Genomic DNA, 17,845 nt, shown 5'->3' with positions numbered 1-17,845 from the left:
AAGGGGAGCCTCCCTGCCACGCAGCTCAGCCTGGCCAGAAAGGGCTCCCAACTCAAGAAACGGAAAAGAAAACAAACAAACAATTCAAAACAAACAAATGAACAAAAGCCCCGGGATACCACCAGCACAGCACCCCAAACCAGGAAGTAGCTCCACACTGAACGGAGCTCCACAGCCCCTGAGGAAGAAGCAAAGATGGCGCACGGAGCCAGGTACTTGATCGAAGGGAGGGGGAGGTGGCGAGAGGCAAGTAAGAAATAAAAAGAAGCAGGAAAAAAAAAAAAAGCAACACTAGCAGCCAACAAATGGCACGCAGATAGCCAGCTAGTGCGGGCTGGTGTTTCTGGACAAGAGACTGTGTCCGTGGGAAGCAGAGGGGGCCGAGTGTGGGTGAAGAAGGGTAGAGAGTGGGAAAGCATATGTCACAAATTACGGGAGCTCTGCAGCCCGTAAGGGAGAAGCAAAGATGGCACACAGCGCGAGGTACTCGACCGAAAGGATGGGGAGGTGGGGAGAGGCAAGGAAGAAATAAAAAGAAGCGGGAAAAAAGCAACACCAGCAGCCAACAAATAGCACTCTGAGAGCCACCTGTTTGGGTGTGTGGAATCCAAGCAGCCACTGTTTCCCGGTCAAGAGACTGTGGCCGTGGGCTGCAGAGGAGTCCGAGTCGGGGTGAAGAAGGGTGGGGGGTGGGAAGGCGTATATCGCCAATTGCTGCTGGTTTTGTCTCCTGCTGGAAGCTCCGTGAGGCTGCTTTCTCGTACCCCGTTTGGTGGTCTCCGATAGGAGTCCAAGATGGCAGATCCGCGCTGCGTTAGTTGGTAGAGGACCTCTGTATGAATCTCTCCTTGCTCTCCGTTCTCTGTCAGTTTTCTCACTCCATTTGGTGCTTGGCTAAGTTCTTTATCTCTTCATTTGATGTTTTAGGGTTTCAGGATTGTTGTATTCTCTATTCGGCTTAGTTTTTCGGATCTTTGCTGTGGAGGGATGATGTGGTGCTTTTGTCTAGAGTGCCATTTTACTGGAACAACCATAAGGAATTTGATTGAGTCTCTGCAAGGACTGTGTGCTTTATTTTGATTTGTTAACAGGAATAGGTGAAGTGCTATCTGTTTTGGACCTTATGAAGGAACAGGTCAAAATTTATCTTTGTTTTATCCGTTTTTCAAACTCCACAGAAGTTCTAGAACAAATCACACTTTTAGATTATAAGCAATCAAAGTTAAAAATTATATTTACTTATGAACTAGATATTAAATCAAAAGTCAGTCCTTAATAAATTTTAAAATATTGTTACCAACAATTTAGTTAATTTATTTCAGTTATTCAGTGATTTATTATGTGTTTCAAGATAGTTTACTGGACATTTATTAAGCTGTTTACAATAATAAAAATAGAAAATCTTAAGTATTGATACTAGGAAATTAGCTTAAGTAAAATTTTGGTAGATCCTAACAGTAAAGTGCTCTTTTGGCCATTATAGATGATGCTGTAAATGAGTATTCACTGATAGAGGAGGATGTTGAAAAACCATACTTTTGAAGAAAACTGTCTAAGTGTATATGTGCACAGAAAAATATCTTGAAGAGTAAATAAAAAAGAATTTAACAATTTTTCTGTGGGTGGTAGATTATATGATATGAATTTTGTTTTTGGTATTTGTATTTTATAATATATCTGTAACTAGACATGTGTTGCTTTTTGTTACAAGAAGAAGTTGTATTGAGGTAAAAAGTTTCACAATTTATTGCTGAAATTATTCTTTATTTTTTGTTTTTCTTCTAATTAAGCAGAAGCTATTCTAATTCTGAAGTTCTCACAATACTCACCTTTTGATAGCAAACCTGTAGTATTTTCTCTAAGGCTTCTGCTTGGTAGAATTTTAAAAGAATATGTAAGTTATTTTTTGACTATTGGATTAGATCTTTAATTCCACTGAAATATTGGTTTTTAACTTAGATTTGTCATTTTGAAAATTACTGAATATAGCTGAACTCTTTGAATTTTCTAATTTAAACATGAATTTTCTTGTCTGTGTAATGAAAGTGGTAAATTATTTCCTTCCTACTATTGTATATTGCATTTTGACATATTTTGTGACTCCAGCAGATGGAGCTAGCAGTTAATACAACCTATGGTGTTCTGGCAATTAAGGTTTTTGTTTGTTTTTAAACTTAATATTCTGGGATAATTAAATAAACTAAATACTCTTGGGGATGGACAGTGTATATCTTTCAAAAAGGCCACTAGTGGTACTGATTTAGACAAACTGCAACATTTCTGTATTTTTATAATTCTACTATTGTATTAGAGCGTACAATTTTAGTTTTCTGAAGCAGAGAAATTTTTTTATTTTACAAATTAATATGAAATAACATTTAATAAAATATATTGTGTCATGTGTATTTACCCTAAGTAATTTTCAATTAGGAATGATTTAGCTAAAGTATAGAATATTGTTAAGGAATATTTTTGTGTGTATGTCTAATGTATGTAAAATGCTGGAAACTTATTAAGCTTTGCAGAGTTGCCAAGAATATTATCCCTACTTAGGAATGTATATATTAGATTTTCTTCTCATAGTAACTGTAACTTTCTTATATGTTGCATATTTCATAATTAAATTAGTATAAACGAAGTCTGAAACCTTCACATTTACTTATTTCTATTACTAAGCTTAATTTTTTTTTTTTTTTGCATTTAATCATTTAGACTTCATAAGAAAGCTGGGTACTTATATAGATGATTATCTTGTTAGGCAGGATGGTAAGATTTTTAACTCTCAAATTATTTGTGTTAACTGAATATTTCCTACAGAGATGAATACAGAGGAGGCTCTAGGTTACAGTATAATCTCTGTCCACAGTTGGGGTTGTCAAAACCACCAGCAGTAATATTGAGTTTTCTGGGAAGGGCAGTGGAGGGAAAATACAAATTTTTAAAAATTATATATATTGTATATATTTAAAATACAGTATGTGGAAGAAGACATATAATTTCATAACAAACTAAATTAGTTGGTATTTAGAACCTTTCTGATAATCCTGGATTATTTTCTTCAGTTGTTGTGAAGACATTGCTGCTGTGTTATGGTCTTTATTTAGCTTTTGATTACTATCTTGGTTTTAAAAAAGTAAGTATGTTGGTTTGTCAGAGTAGATACATTTTACTGATTTGTAAGCTTTTGCCAAGGGCAAAGTTTTATTTTTTAACTTTTGACTTTCAGAGAAGAATTTGAATTTGTAGGTTTCACTGCATGAAAGGGACATATGTCACCAAAAAGATAAATCTGGAAGAGTGTATATTTATAGGTCAGCAACAACAATTTTAAAGTCTCATTTTGGACTATGAGTGATAGTTGATTGTTTCAAATTAAAAATGTAAGCAAAGTGTCTTTTTCCTTGTTACAGAAGTATAGTGGGCCCTTAGCATTCAGTGGTTTAATATTCATGGTTGCAGCTATTTGAGAGCAGTCTTTGAGGCTCCTTGACATGTAGTGATTTGTAATTTTGTTGAGGCGAGAATTTGAATTGTGCAATCAGTGAGGCTAGTTAATAGAGGGAGCCACTTGGCTAATGAGTGAGCCTCGCTCAGCATCTCCATCTCAATTCAGCTTTGTTGTTCTCTGTCCTTTTTATGCATTTTATGGGGGAAGTTATGTGATACAAGAATATGGAGAATTTTGAGTTTCAAAGGTATTCAATATGTGCTTCATGATTTTTATGGGTCTTTTTATGTTCCTTATAGAAAACTTAGAATATGCAGAAAAATAGGAAGAAAAAAATCATCCATGATTCTGTTACATTCACATTGCTAATAATTTGGTGTATTTCTTTGTAATTTATTTTCTATGCCAGCTTTTTTGTCATTGTTGCTTATATATATTTTTATGTCAAGTATGTATACATTGTTTTGTTGTGTAAGCTTTTTTGATATAATTAATGAAAATAATTCTTTAAGAAAAAAATTGAGAGGGAATCTTAAGTGTAACGCACATCATTTTGTTGTCTTTATCTGGTTTAATTGCTGGTGTGCGTCAAATTTTTCAGTTATTTTTGACCATTTGTATTATGCTGAGACAGGTCATAGGAGAGGCACTGACATTCGTTTAACATGTTACTATGTTGCTTTTCTTCATCGAAGTCCTGTGAGTTAAGTTATACCCCATTTTATAGATGAGGATAAGCGCTCAACAACTGACTGAAAGGTTGGCAGTTTGAGCCCATCCAGAGGTGCCTTGGAAGAAAGGGCTGGTGACCTACTTCTGAAAGGACACAGCCTTGAAAACCCTGTAGAATGCAGTTCTACTCTGAACACACGGGGTCGCCTTCAGTTGGAATTGACTCTCTGGCAATGGATTTGGTTTTGGTTTTTAGTATAGATGAGGAAACTGAGCTACAGAAAGTTGAAGTCTCTTTTTCAAGGTCACATAGCTGATAAGTCATAGACTGCTGTTCATACTTGATTTTTCAAATATAAAGTGCCACTCACTCAGACATTTGTCATAAGGACTAATAAGGTCTTTTAAATCATGAATAATGTGAATATCTTGGCTTTGTTATAGTACATTACGTACATACAGTATGTTCAATTTTATTGAAATTGGATTTTTTTAAACTTTTTTGTATTTGAAAGACGTATGATGTTTCAAGAAGGCTTGGGTGTATGTGTGCATGTGCTCATGCACACACAAACAAGAAAACAAATATAGAAATGTTCTGTTTTACTGGCTTACAAACTGATCACAGACTGGGATAGAATTAACTGGATATCATATTCAGTTTAAACATTTCCCTTAGTAAATCTTATTAAACTGTTATGCTTTTTTTGGCAAATAATGTTAACAAAATTCAAAGTATTGTATCTTTTTTATCCAGAATGTTAAGTGTGAGAGAACATACAGTAATGTAGAAAGAGCAAGAGCTATGGGTTCTAATCATAGGTCTGTCATTTGTAAGTTACGGAATTTGTGGGAGATTTTATCTCTTTTTTTAAAAAAAAAGTTCATTTTATGAAATAGTAGGACAAGGGAATGTTAAACTCTTTTGTGCTCCAAAATTCTTTGTTTCTATGTTATTCTTGGTGCACTAAAATAAAAGTAAACACCTGATTATTTTGAACAAATCTTAATTTCAGATTATTACAAGCATTGTACCTATTCTGGTTATTTTGTTGAAATAAAGATCTTTGTTTTGTCCATTAGAAACAGGAGGAGAAAGTTCTTTCAATCTAAAATAATTCTTTGTATGGACAAGATATAAGACTAGTACCTGTTTTGTCCTAAGTGATGGTATTTATTTCATGAACTGAAAATAGCAGGTATTGCATGCTATAATAAGACTTTGTCACAAGTGAGGCTTTGCAGTTATTTCATTATTATGTTTAAAACATTCTCAGGACGGCATCATTTAATTAGAGTGCTTTCTTAAATGTATGAAAGAGCATAATGGAAAGGGTGTTTGAAAAGGAAGAGAGAAGAATAAGCTTGATGGTGTTTGTGAAATATCCTAGAGATTCATTGTAGAAGTGTACAATGGAACAGTTAAATTTTAGAAATTTAGGGCAAGAGAATAAAGATAATGGACATTTCACAATACTGAATAGTCCATCTAGTAAGAGAAAAGTAACACCTAGGAGTTGAGATTGAAACTTTAGTCAATTGTTGAGTTTTTGTGTGTTGGAAAAATTAAAAAAGGGGCAGGGATATCAATAAGTATCTGAGGAGCTCAACTTGAAATAGAGTAACTACAGGCTACAAAAAAAATTTTTTTTAAGATTAACAAATCCATTAGGATACATACAAAAAAGAACAGATATTCTCAGCTTAATGTTTTATGCCTATAGCTTTTCTTGTACTCTTTTATCAAGAACTAGGGCTCAGACGTGGAGTAAGAAGGATTAAGGAAACCAAGATTCAAGTGTTAGTAGAGAAACACTGTAAAAGCTAAATATAATCTGGCCAACATGGAGCTGAAACAACTAAGTTTTCAAGAAAACCTAGGCAATAAAGGACAGTAATCCTTTATAGATGGGAAACAAACGTATGAGTCCTTTGACTGCTCCAAGTTGCCGTCTAGAGAGTTTCCAGGCTGTAGTGGAAACCCAGGTGGAACTAAGTGATTTAAATTGAGGAGGAAGAGCTGGGAGTCTGGAGAAGCCAAGGTGGCTAGAGTTCATGGGCGGAATACTGGAAAGGAGAGAGTTTCACAGAGAAGGAGCCCCAGAGATCTGCAGAGGGCTCCTGAGTTAAAATTCTATTGTTACCACAACAAATAACCGTGAACTTATTAGCAACCTAAAACAACACAAATTTATTATCTCAGTTTCTAGGTTGCCAGTCTGGATGGGCTCGACTGGGTCCTCACTTTTATGTGAATACCTTGGTTTTGTTATAGTACATTAAATATTTTGTTGAAATTGGATTTTTTTTTTTTTTTAAATCATTCTGTGTTGGAAAGATGTTTCTGTACTTTAAGAAGTTTCTGTGTGCACGTGCATACACAGACTGAGAAAGCAAACGTAGAAATGTTTTGTTCTGTTTTACGACTTACAAATTGATTACAGGCTCAACTAATCATTTTGTTTTATACTGATGGATAGAATTAATGGGATATCATATTCTCAGTTTAAACATTTCCCTTAGTAAATGTTTTAAACTAATTTTATTAAACTAATGTGCTCCTTTTGGCAAAAAGACCCTCTCCTTAGGGTCCCATAGGCTGAACACAAGATGTTGGCAGGGTTGCATTCCTTACCTGAGGCTCAGGAAGGAATTTGCTTCCAAGCAAATGGTTGTGGTTGTTGAATTTAGTTCCTTATGGTTGTAGGCCTGAGGCCCTCCTTTCCTTGCTAGTTATCAGCTGTTTGCCAATCTTTGCTCCTAGAACTTGCCTGCTTCATTTCTCATGCTTTCCACGCAAACCGCTTCACTAAAACTGAGTTTAGGTAGTTCCTTTCTGATATTTCCTTCTGCCGCACTTCTCTAACTTCCGCTGGAGAAAGTTCTCTGCTTTTAAGGGCATATGTGGTTAGATTGCACCCACCTAAGTAATCCCATATGCTATCCTTATCACCCTGTCTTAAGGGCCATAGCTTTTGCATCTGTAAAGCCCTTTTTTGCATTATACATGTAGCATAACATTCACAGATTCTGGGGATTGAGAAGTGGACATCTTTGGGGGTCCACTCTGACTACTTTGAATCTGCAGCTGAGTGTAAAGCCGGACACTGAGACCCAAAAATGAGGAGAAAATTCAATCAATTAAAACTTACAACTGACACAAATACTAGAATTAGTAGACATGGACATTAAAACAATTCTTATAATTGTATTGCATATATTCCAGAAGCTAGAGGAAAGAAAGATGAACATCTTGAGACATGGAGAGTATAAAAAAGAACCAATGCAACTTCTAGAGAAGAAAGCTATAATGGATAACATGTATATATACTGGATGGGATTAACAGCAGATTAGACATTGCAGAAGTATGGTGAACTTGAAGACGTAACTATAGGAACTAGCCAAAATGAAACGTAGAAAAAACTAACCAAAAAACTGACCAGAGCACTAGTGATGCAGCTGGTGTCTCTGAAGGAAGGGGGTTAAGAAAAAATATTTGAAAAATTAATGGCAGAATATTCTCAAAATTTAATGTAACTGTAAACCTGCTGATCCAGGAAGCTCAACTAGTCCTATGCACAAGAAATATGAGGAAAACTACACCAATGCACGTTATCCAAACCAGTGATAAAGAGACTATCTTAAAAGCATCCAGAAAAACAAGTCATACTAAATACAGAGAAGCAATGTGCTAGGAGAAATCTGTAAAGGATCACAGCATATTTTCTTGTAGGAAACACTACAAGTTGGGTGGATGACAGTGGAGCAGCATCTTTAGAGTACTGAAAGGAAAAAAAACCAAAAAACCTGGCAATCTAGTTCTATATCCAGTGAAAACGTTTTTTTGAAAACAAAGGTAAAATAAAGACAGTTTCAGATACACAAAGCTAAAAATTAATCACCAGCAGATACGTACAAGAAATAGTAAGAGAAATCCTCACATAGAAAGAAATTGGTAGGAGATAAAAATCTGGATCTACAAAATGGAATGAAGAGCACTAGAAGTGGAAATTCTGTGGGTAAATACAAAGAAGTTTTTTTAAATTAAATGTCTTTTTAAAAGATAATTGACAATTTAGATTAAAAAAATAGTAACAAGGTATTGTGGGGTTTATCACATATGCACAAGTAGAATATATGAAAACAATAGCACAAAGGTGGGAGGTAAGAAATGGAAGTATAGTGCTGTAAGGTTCCTGTGCTGTATGTAAAGTGTTAAATATCGTTTAAAGGTAGATTGTGATAAGTTAAAGGTATATACGATAAACCTGAAAACAACTACAGTAATACAACAAAGAGATATAGTCAATTAGCGAACAGAGGAAATCAGATGGAATTATTAAAAATGCTCAGTTAATCCAAAGGAGCACAGAAAAAGAAGAAAAGGGGAAGATGGAATAGATAGATCAAATAGAAAACAAAGAGCAAGCTGATAGACTTAAATCTAACCATATCAATAATCACCTTAAACGTAAATGGTCTGAACACCCCAATTAAAAGGTAGAGATTATCAGATTGAGTAAAAAAGAAAGACCTATGTATGCTGCCTGAAAGAAACCTACTCTAAATGTAAAGATACAAATAGTTTAAAAGTAAAAGAAAAAAGACATACTATGCTAATTATAGAACCGATAGTACTAAAGGAAGAAGTCCAAGCTGCACTGAAAGAAATGGCGAAAAACAAGGCTCCGAGAATTGACAGAGTACCAGTTGAGATGTTTCAATAAACGGATACAGCACTGGAGATGTTCACTCGTCTATGTTAAGAAGTTTCCAGGACAGCTTCCTGGCCAACCAACTGGAAGGGATCCATATTTGTGCCCATTCTAAAGAACGGTGATCCGGCAGAATGTGGAAATTATTGAACAATATCATTAATATTGCATATAACTAAAATTTTGCTGAAGATCATTCAAAAATGGTTGCAGCAGTATACAGACAGGGAACTGCCAGAAGTTCAAGCTGAATTCAGAATGGGACGTGGAACAAGGGATATCATTGCTGATGTCAGATCGATCTTGGTTGAAAGCCAAGAATACCAGAAAGATGTTTATCTGTGTTTTATTGACTATGCAAAGGCATTTGACTATGTGTATCATAACAAATTATGGATAACATTATGAAGAATGGGAATGCTAGAACACTTAATTGTGTTCATGAGGAACCTGTACATAGGTCAAGAGGCAGTAGTTTGACAGAACAAGGGGATACTGTGTAGTTTAAAATCAGGAAGGGTGTGTGTTGGAGTTGTATCCTTTTACCATACTTATTCAATCTGTATGCTGAGCAGATAATCTGAGAAGCTGGACTATATAAAGAAGAACATGGCATCAGGATTTGGAAGACTCATTAACAATCTGTGATGTGCAGCTGACACAACCTCGCTTGCTGAAAGTGAAGAGGACTTGAAGCACTTACTGATGAAGATCAAAGACTACAGCCTTCGGTATGGATTGTACCTCAACATAAAGAAAACAGAAATCCTCACAACTGGACCAATAAGCAACATCATGATAAATGGAGAAAAGATTGACGTTTTCAAGAATTTCATTTGACTTGGATCCACAATCAACACCCATGGAAGCAGCATTCAGGAAATAAAACAACATATTGCATTGGGCAAATCTGCTGCAAAAGACCCTTTAAAGTGTTAAAAAGCGAAGATGTCACGTCTAAGGACTAAGGTATGCCTGACCGAAGCTACGATATTTTCAGTTGCCTCATATGCATGTGAAAGCTGGACTATGAGTAAGGAAGACCAAAGAAGAATTGATGCCTTTGAGATGGTGTTGGCGAAGAATATTGAATATACCATGGACTGCCAGAAGAACAAACAAATCTGTTTTGGAAGAAGTACAGCCAGAATGCTTCTTAGAAGTGAAGATGGGGAGACTTCGTCTCCCATACTTCGGACGTGTTATCAAGAGGGACCAGACCCTGGAGAAGGACATCATGCTTGGTAAAGTAGAGGGTCAATGAAAAAGAGGGAGGTCCTCCAGGAGATGGATTGATACAGTGACTGTAACAATGGGCTCAGACGTAGAAATGCCTGTGAGGATAGCGCAGCACCACGTAGTGTTTTGTTCTGTTGTACGTAGGGTCACCATGAGTTGGAGTCAACTCGATGGTACCTAACAATAATAACAACATGCTCATTCTAATCAAAAGAAAGGTGGAGTGGCTATGTGATTTCTAGACAAGGGCAAAAAATATTACTGGGGATAAAGGAGGTCATTTTATAACAATAAAGTCCATTCATCAGAAGAACATGAAAATACTAAGCATTTGTGGACCTAATAACAGAGCTTTAAAATATATGAAACAAAACCTTATAGAAGTGAAAGGATAAATAGTCAACTAGTAATCAGTGACAGAAACATAGCTAGAAAATCCCCAAATCAAATAACATACTTCAAAATAAGTAATGGGTCAAAGACAAAATCAAAAATCTGAAAGTCCTTTGAACAGTATGAAAATGAAAACATAACATTTCAAAATTTTTTAGATGTTGCCAAAGAAAGATTTAGGGATCAGTTTATAGCACTAAAATGCCTGTATTAGAGAAAAAGGAAAGTCGTGAACCAGTTCCCATAGCATCCATCTTAAGAAACTAGAATCCCAAAGTAAGAAGAAGACAGTAAATTTAAAAAGACGAGAGCGGAAATCAATGAAATACAAAAACAGAGAAAATGAATTAAATTGACAAACCTCTAGCCAGACTGATCAGGTTTAAAAAAAAAAAAAGACACCATTCACCAATATCAAGAGTAAGAAAGGGGACAGCACTACAGATTCTACGACTACTAAAAGGACAAGCAGGGCATATTATGAATACCTTTTTGCTAATAAATTTGACAACTTAGAGAAATGGACAGATTTCTTGAAAGAGAAATGGACAGATTTCTTGAAAGGCACAAACTACCAAAACCCTCTCAGATATTGTGAGAATGTTACATTCTCATAAATAAAACTCTAGGCCAAGAGGATGTCACTGTTAGTTCTAGCAAATATTTAAGGAAGAAATAATACCATTTCTGTACAGACTTACCCAGAAAATTGGAGATGAGGGAATACTTCCTTAGTCATTAAGGCCAGCATTACTTTGGTAGCAAAACCAGACAAAGGCATTACAAGAAAACTACAGACAAATATCCCTTAGGAACATAGTTACATAAATTCTAAACAGAATTTTATCAAATATAACAATATATAAAAAGGATAATGCATCATGACCAAGTAGGGTTTATCCCAGGAATGCAAAATTTAACTTTTGAAAAATCAATGTAATTTACCGTATTAACACACTAAGAAAGAAAATGCATATGACAAAGTCAACATCTTTTCCTGATAAAATTGCTCAGCAATCTAGGCTTGAAAGAGAACTTCCTCCTCCTAATAAAGAGCTTCTATGAAAAACCTCTCCCCACAAAAAAAACAAAACCCTATTGCCATTGAGTCAATTTCAACTCATAGCAACCCTATAGGACAGGATAGAACTACCCCATAGGGTTTTCAAGGAGCGCCTGGAGGATTCAAACTGCTAACCTTTTGGTTAGCAGCTGTAGCTCTTAACCACTGTGCCACCAGGGTTTCCATGAAAAACTTACAGGTAACATTATACTTAATGATGAAAGGCTGACTGCTTTCCCCTAAGATCAGGATGTCTGCTCTTAACACTTTTATTCAGCAATGTTCTGGAGATTTTTAAAAAATAAAGGACAGTCAGGTTGGAAAGGCAGAAGCAAGACTGTCTTTATTCACAGATGACATGATTGTGTAGAAATTCTGATGGAATCTGTAAAAGTGCTACTGGAACCAATAAGTGAATTTTGCAAGGCTGCAGGATAAAAAAAATCAATATACAAACTTAATTAGATTTCTGTCTAGCAACGAATAATTGGAAATTGGAATTAAAAAACGCAAACTACTTGTATATAGCAGCATATATGAAATATTTGAGGATTTGTGAGACCTGTATAATAAAAACTATAAAACATTACTGAGAGAAATTAAAGAGTATCACAATCAGTGGAGATATATACCATGTTCATGGATTAGAGGAAAATATTAAGATGTCAGTTGTCCCCCAAGTTCTATAGATTCAACACCATCCCAGCAGCCTTTTTTTGTAGAAATCAACAAGCTGATGCTAAAATTTATACAGAAATTCAAAGGATTTAGAATAGCCAAAGCAACTTTGAAAGAGAAGTCAGAGGACTTACTAAACTACCTTACTTAAAGACTGTAATGTTGTCATTGTTAGTTGCTGTTTAGTCATCTCTAACTCGTGGCAAATCCATGTACAATGAAATGAGATGTTGCCCAGTCCTGTGCCATCTTCACAAATGTAGGCATGCTCGAGTCCATTGTTGGGGCCACTGTGTATTTTGAGTGTCTTCCAACGTAGGGGGCTTATCTTCCAGCACTGTATTGGACAATATTCTGTTATGTTCCATAGGGTTTTTATTGGCTAATTTTTGGAAGTAAATTGCCAGGCCTTTCTTCCTATCTGTCTCAGTCTGAAAGCACCACTGAAACTTGTTCACCATGGGTGAACCTACTGGTATTTGAAATAGCTGAAACTTCAGAAGTATATCTACCCATATATGGCCAATTGACTTTTGACAGTTTCAAAGACAATTTAGTGGAAAAAATATGTATTTTTTTCAACAAATGGTACTGGCACAATTGAATAACCGTAGTCAGAAAATGAACTTCACTCCATACCTCGAACCGTGTGTAAAAATTAACACGAAAAAATTACAGACCTACATGTAGGTCCTAAAACTATAAAACTTATAAAGATAACATAGGAGAGAGTCTTTGTGACCTTGGGCCTGACTCATAAAAAGTACTGACAAGTAGTACTTCATCAAAATTAAGAACTTTTAGTCTTTGAAAGATACTGTTAAGAGAATGAAAAGACAGTTCACAGACTGGGAGAAAATATCTGCAAATCACATACCTGATAAAGGACTCGTTTCCAGAATATATAAAGAACTTGCCACACTCAGTAATAAGAAAGAAAACAACCCAGTGAAACAATGAGTAACAGACATGAAGAGGCACTTCACCAAAGAATACATAAATGGATGACAAGTAAGTATATGAAAAGATGTTTAAAAAAACGTCATTTTTCATTGTTGTTGTGTGCTGTTGAGTCAATTCCAACTCATAGCGACCCTATAGGACAGAATAGAACTATCCCATAGGATTTCCAAGGAGTGACTGGTGGATTTGAACTGCTTAACTTTTGGTTAGCAGCCTGAGCTCTTAACCACTTCGCCCTTAGGGCTCCCATTTTCCATTAAACCAAAACCAAACCCATTGCTGTTGAGTTGATTCTGACTCATAGCAACCCTATAGGACAGAGTAGAACTGCCCTATAGAGTTTCCAAGGATCGCCTGGTAGATTTGAACTGCTGACCTTTTGGTTAGCAGCTGTAGCTCTTAACCACTGCACAACCAGGGTTTCCATTTTCCATTAGAGGAATACAACTTAAAACAACAATGAGATACTACTGTACACCTGTTAGAATGACTAAAATTAAAATGACTCTTCATGCTGTGTTTTGGTGAGCATGTGGATGAACTTGAACACTGCTGGTGGGAATGTAAAATGGTACAATGATTTTGGGAAACAGTTTGGCAGTTTTTAAAAATGTTAAACATACGTATGACCCAGCCATTCTACTCTCACGTATTTGCCCAGAAAGAAATGGAAGCATATGCCCATTCAAATACTTGTACATGAGTGTTTATAACAGCTTTATTTGAAAAGCTACAAATTGGAAACAATCCAAATATCCATATGAAGGCGATTGGATGCAATCTAATCAGTGATGTAATACAATCCATACAAAGGAATGACCTATTGATACCTGTCACAGGGTTGAAGAAAAATCTCAAAATAATTGTGGTAGGTGACAGAAGCCAGACAAAAAGAGAGTCCATATTACATGATCGATTTCCATAACATTCTAGAAAATACAATCTTATCTAAAATGCAGAGTCAGTGTCTTCCCAGTGATGAGGGGAGGATGGAAGAGGCAGGAGACAGTGATTTATAAAAGGGTATGAGGAAACTTGGGTTATTGAAATATATATATATATGTTAATTATCTTGATTGTGGTAATGGTATACTTTTGTCAAAATTTATCAAATTATATAGTTTAAGTATGCGACTCATAGCAACCCTATAGGACAGAATAGAATTGCCCCGTAGGGCTTTCAGGGTAAGTATGTGTAGTTTATGCCAATTATATAGCTCAATAAAGCTATTAAAAGTAAATATTTCCTATTCTTTTATGTGGTGTGATTTTCTTCATTTTATAACTATTTCCTTAGTTTGGCCCGTGAACTTTTCTTTACAGGATGTTTCCTTGTTAACATTTATCTATATAGAGTGTAATATTGTTCATTCATGCAACTCATATTTATTGAGTCCCCAGCACTAAAATAGACATTGTTGTTAAGTGCGGTCAAATTGATTCCGACTCATAGCAACCCTGTGTACAACAGAACAAAACACTGCCCAGTCCTGTGCCATCCTCACAGTCGTTCCTATGTTTGAGCCCATTGTTGGAGCCACTGTGTCATTCCATCTCGTTTTGGGTCTTCCTCTTTTTTGCTGACCCTCTGCTTTACCAAGCATGATGTCCTTCTCAAGGGACAGGTCCCTCCTGATAACACGTCCAAAGTACATGAGACAAAGTCTCGCCATCATCACTTTTAAGGAATATTGTGGCTGTACTTCTTTCAAGACAGATTTGTTTGTTCTTCTGGCAGTCTGTGGTATATTCAGTATTGAGGAATAAAAAATGCAGTGAAACAAGATACATGCATTATGGAACTTAGATCTAGAGATTTATGATGATAAAAATTGTAGGCACCTGTAAAGAATATGAGATGTTTAGGAAATGGTGTTGCCTAAAAACATTGTGGCATTAGAACAAGTGGCTTTGCTGTTCATTAGCTCTGGGGTAAGGGTGTGTTTTAAGGCCGTCTGTAATGTGGAGAACCTGTCTTGTCATAAGGATTCAGAGTAGTGCTCTGAAGTATCCATAACAATGCCTAGTATGTTAAATGCTTATTTTTATAGTTTTCTGAATGGACTGTGAGATATTTAATTGGATTAAATATGTTGTGTAAATTGAGTTTAATCCCTAACATACTGGTCTTTATCTTTTTAACATAAATGATTTAAAAAAATGACATTTCTCTGTTTTCCACCATACCTAAACAAAGCAACATATAACAACTATGGTTCTCTAGTCTACTAAAGAATAATAATTTGCTATTATTTATGATTATACTTCATATCTAAAAGTAACTTAGTTGGAAACCGTAAAGAAGGTAAAATAGAGGTCAAAGACCATGCATTAAAGTTTGTGAACTTTACCTGAAGGACACAGCTTTGATCTAGACCCACGTCTTTTTAATTTAGATACAATTCTTATGAAGTTGTATATATGGAACTTACGTTGTTGTTAGCTGACATCGAGTTGTCCCCTACTCGTGATGACCCCATGTGTGTCAGAGTAGAAGTGTACTCTGTAGCATTTTCAATGGCTGATTTTTCTGAAGTAGATTACCAGGCCTTTCTTTTGAGGCACTTCTGGGTGGACACAAACCTCCAACCTTTTGGTTAGCAGCCGAGCGCTTAATTGTTTGTACCACCCAGGGACTCATGGCACCTTTACCCATAGCCTATTTGAAATTGCAGTATAGAAAATGATATTGGAGGAGGGGAGAGATTGTTGCTGCACATGTGCAAAGTGCTAGCAACAAGAAACGAGCGCTGATGCACCTGGCAGAAAGGGAGATGAAAGGAAAACCTGGAAAGTGAACAGGGGGACTCAGAAAATATAGTGCTCATACATAATACATAGGACCCAAGAGCCCCATAAGGAGCCCTGATGCCACGGTGGTTAAGCACTTGGCTGCTAACCGAAAGGTCAGCGGTTCAAAACCACTTGCCACTCCACGGGAGAAAGATGTGGCAGTCTGATTCTGTAAAGATTACAGCCTTGGAAACTGTATGGGGCAGTTTTACTCTGTTCTGGCGGGTCACTGTGAGTTAGAATCGACTCGATGGCAATGGGTTTAATTTCGTTTTGGTCAACAGCCCTGTATATTAGTAGCCTCTAGGGATATAACTTAATAAAAGTAAAAAATCATTCAGTACTGATTATGGAACAGACATTGTGCTAATTGTTTTACATGCATTATCTCATTTAATGCTCAACAACAGCTATAGACACACTCATTTTTATAGATGAAGAACCTGTCACTTTGCAAGATTGTCACACAGGAGTGGCAAAAACAGGGCTTGAACCTAGGGATGTCTGAAACTAAAGTTTGTGAATTCAGCCATTAGTCTATATACCTTTTCCTGGTTATTAGTAGAAAAAATTTGGTTATAAGTATAACCCTTTTGAATAAAGAAAAGCGTTAAAATGTCTAGCACCTTTTTTTTTTAAAGGCAGGAAGGTGTAAAAATATTTTATGACAGTTTTTATTTTAAAAAGTTCAAATTTTTTTAGTTTTTGTCACTAAGATATAAGACATTGTTTTCTAAAAAAATTTGTAGATCGTTTAATTTCTTGCTAAATTAAGTATATATTATAAAATTCAGTAAACGTGTATATTCTTGAATAAGAAACTGAAAATTGATTTTATTAATTATATTACCTTATTTACCAAAGGAAGTAAATCTCTCTAAGTAATCTGTACATATGCTAAATTCTTTTTGTCTATTTATACCCCATGTTATTCCAAAAAGGTTTTGGGGCAATTACTATACATACATGTTAATTTGTAACCAAAATAGTTGGAGAGTAGTTTCTCTTGGTCCACATCGAGTCTGTATATATCTAGAATGTAAGCTTTATGAGGGCAGAGACTTGTATGTTTTCTTTACTTTATGTCTAGTGCTTTGAACAGTGCCAGTAAACAAAGGTGTCGAAAGAACATCAATTACCCGTTTTCATAAACATGGAATTATAATTGCATGCAGCTCATTGAATTTTTACTTAGCATGATTGTTATCTTTAATTCTTGATTTTATAAATTTTGTAAAGATTATAGCCATTATTTTAAACATTCTTTTAAATTTTAGTATTTTTTAACCAATAAAAAGTATGAGAATTTGGGCTGAGTACTCTCCTGATGACATAATTAAAATCCTCTTTTTTTTGGTAAATCTAATTATCATTTTAGTGACCATTTATTCTGGTTTTATAAAAGTGCAAAATGTGCAAGAAAGGGAAAAGGTTATGCGAGCTTGCCTGCTTCTTTTACATTTTCCTTCCCACTTGGAATTGCTTACCAAAACTTCTGTAAAGTTGTGGTTTTCAAAAATCCAGGAATTGCAGTCAGCTCTGCCACTTGCTGGCTATGCAACCTTGGCAAATTATATAACCTCCCTATGCCTCTGTCATGTTGGGACAGTATTGTCACCTACCTCATAAGATTGCTGTGAAGAGTAACTGAGCTACCATAATATCTATAAATCATTTAAAGTAGTGCTTTGCACATCAGGGCTCAATAAATGCTACTTGTGATTTTTAGGGTTTTTATGAGGCTTAAATTAAATGGGATTATGCATGTAAGATGCTTAGCAGAGTATCTGGCATTTATTAAGTGCTCAATAAATGCTGGTGGCTCTAAATATTCAGGTGTCTGTATGTCTAAAGAGGTTGTGTCTTTGGATCTCTACATA

At 35.6% G+C, this 17,845-nt stretch overlaps 1 protein-coding gene across 1 annotated transcript in view; it reads left to right on the top strand.

The window, feature by feature from the left end:
* The window catches only part of LMBR1 (limb development membrane protein 1), a 243,155-nt gene that overhangs the window by 73,751 nt on the left and 151,559 nt on the right, over positions 1-17,845 (top strand).

This window comes from Trichechus manatus, unplaced genomic scaffold (assembly GCF_000243295.1).
Source record: "Trichechus manatus latirostris isolate Lorelei unplaced genomic scaffold, TriManLat1.0 scaffold00020, whole genome shotgun sequence".
NCBI lineage: Eukaryota > Metazoa > Chordata > Mammalia > Sirenia > Trichechidae > Trichechus > Trichechus manatus.
The sequence above is the reverse complement of the archived record's forward strand: the minus strand, read 5'-3'. Positions and strand labels throughout refer to the sequence as shown.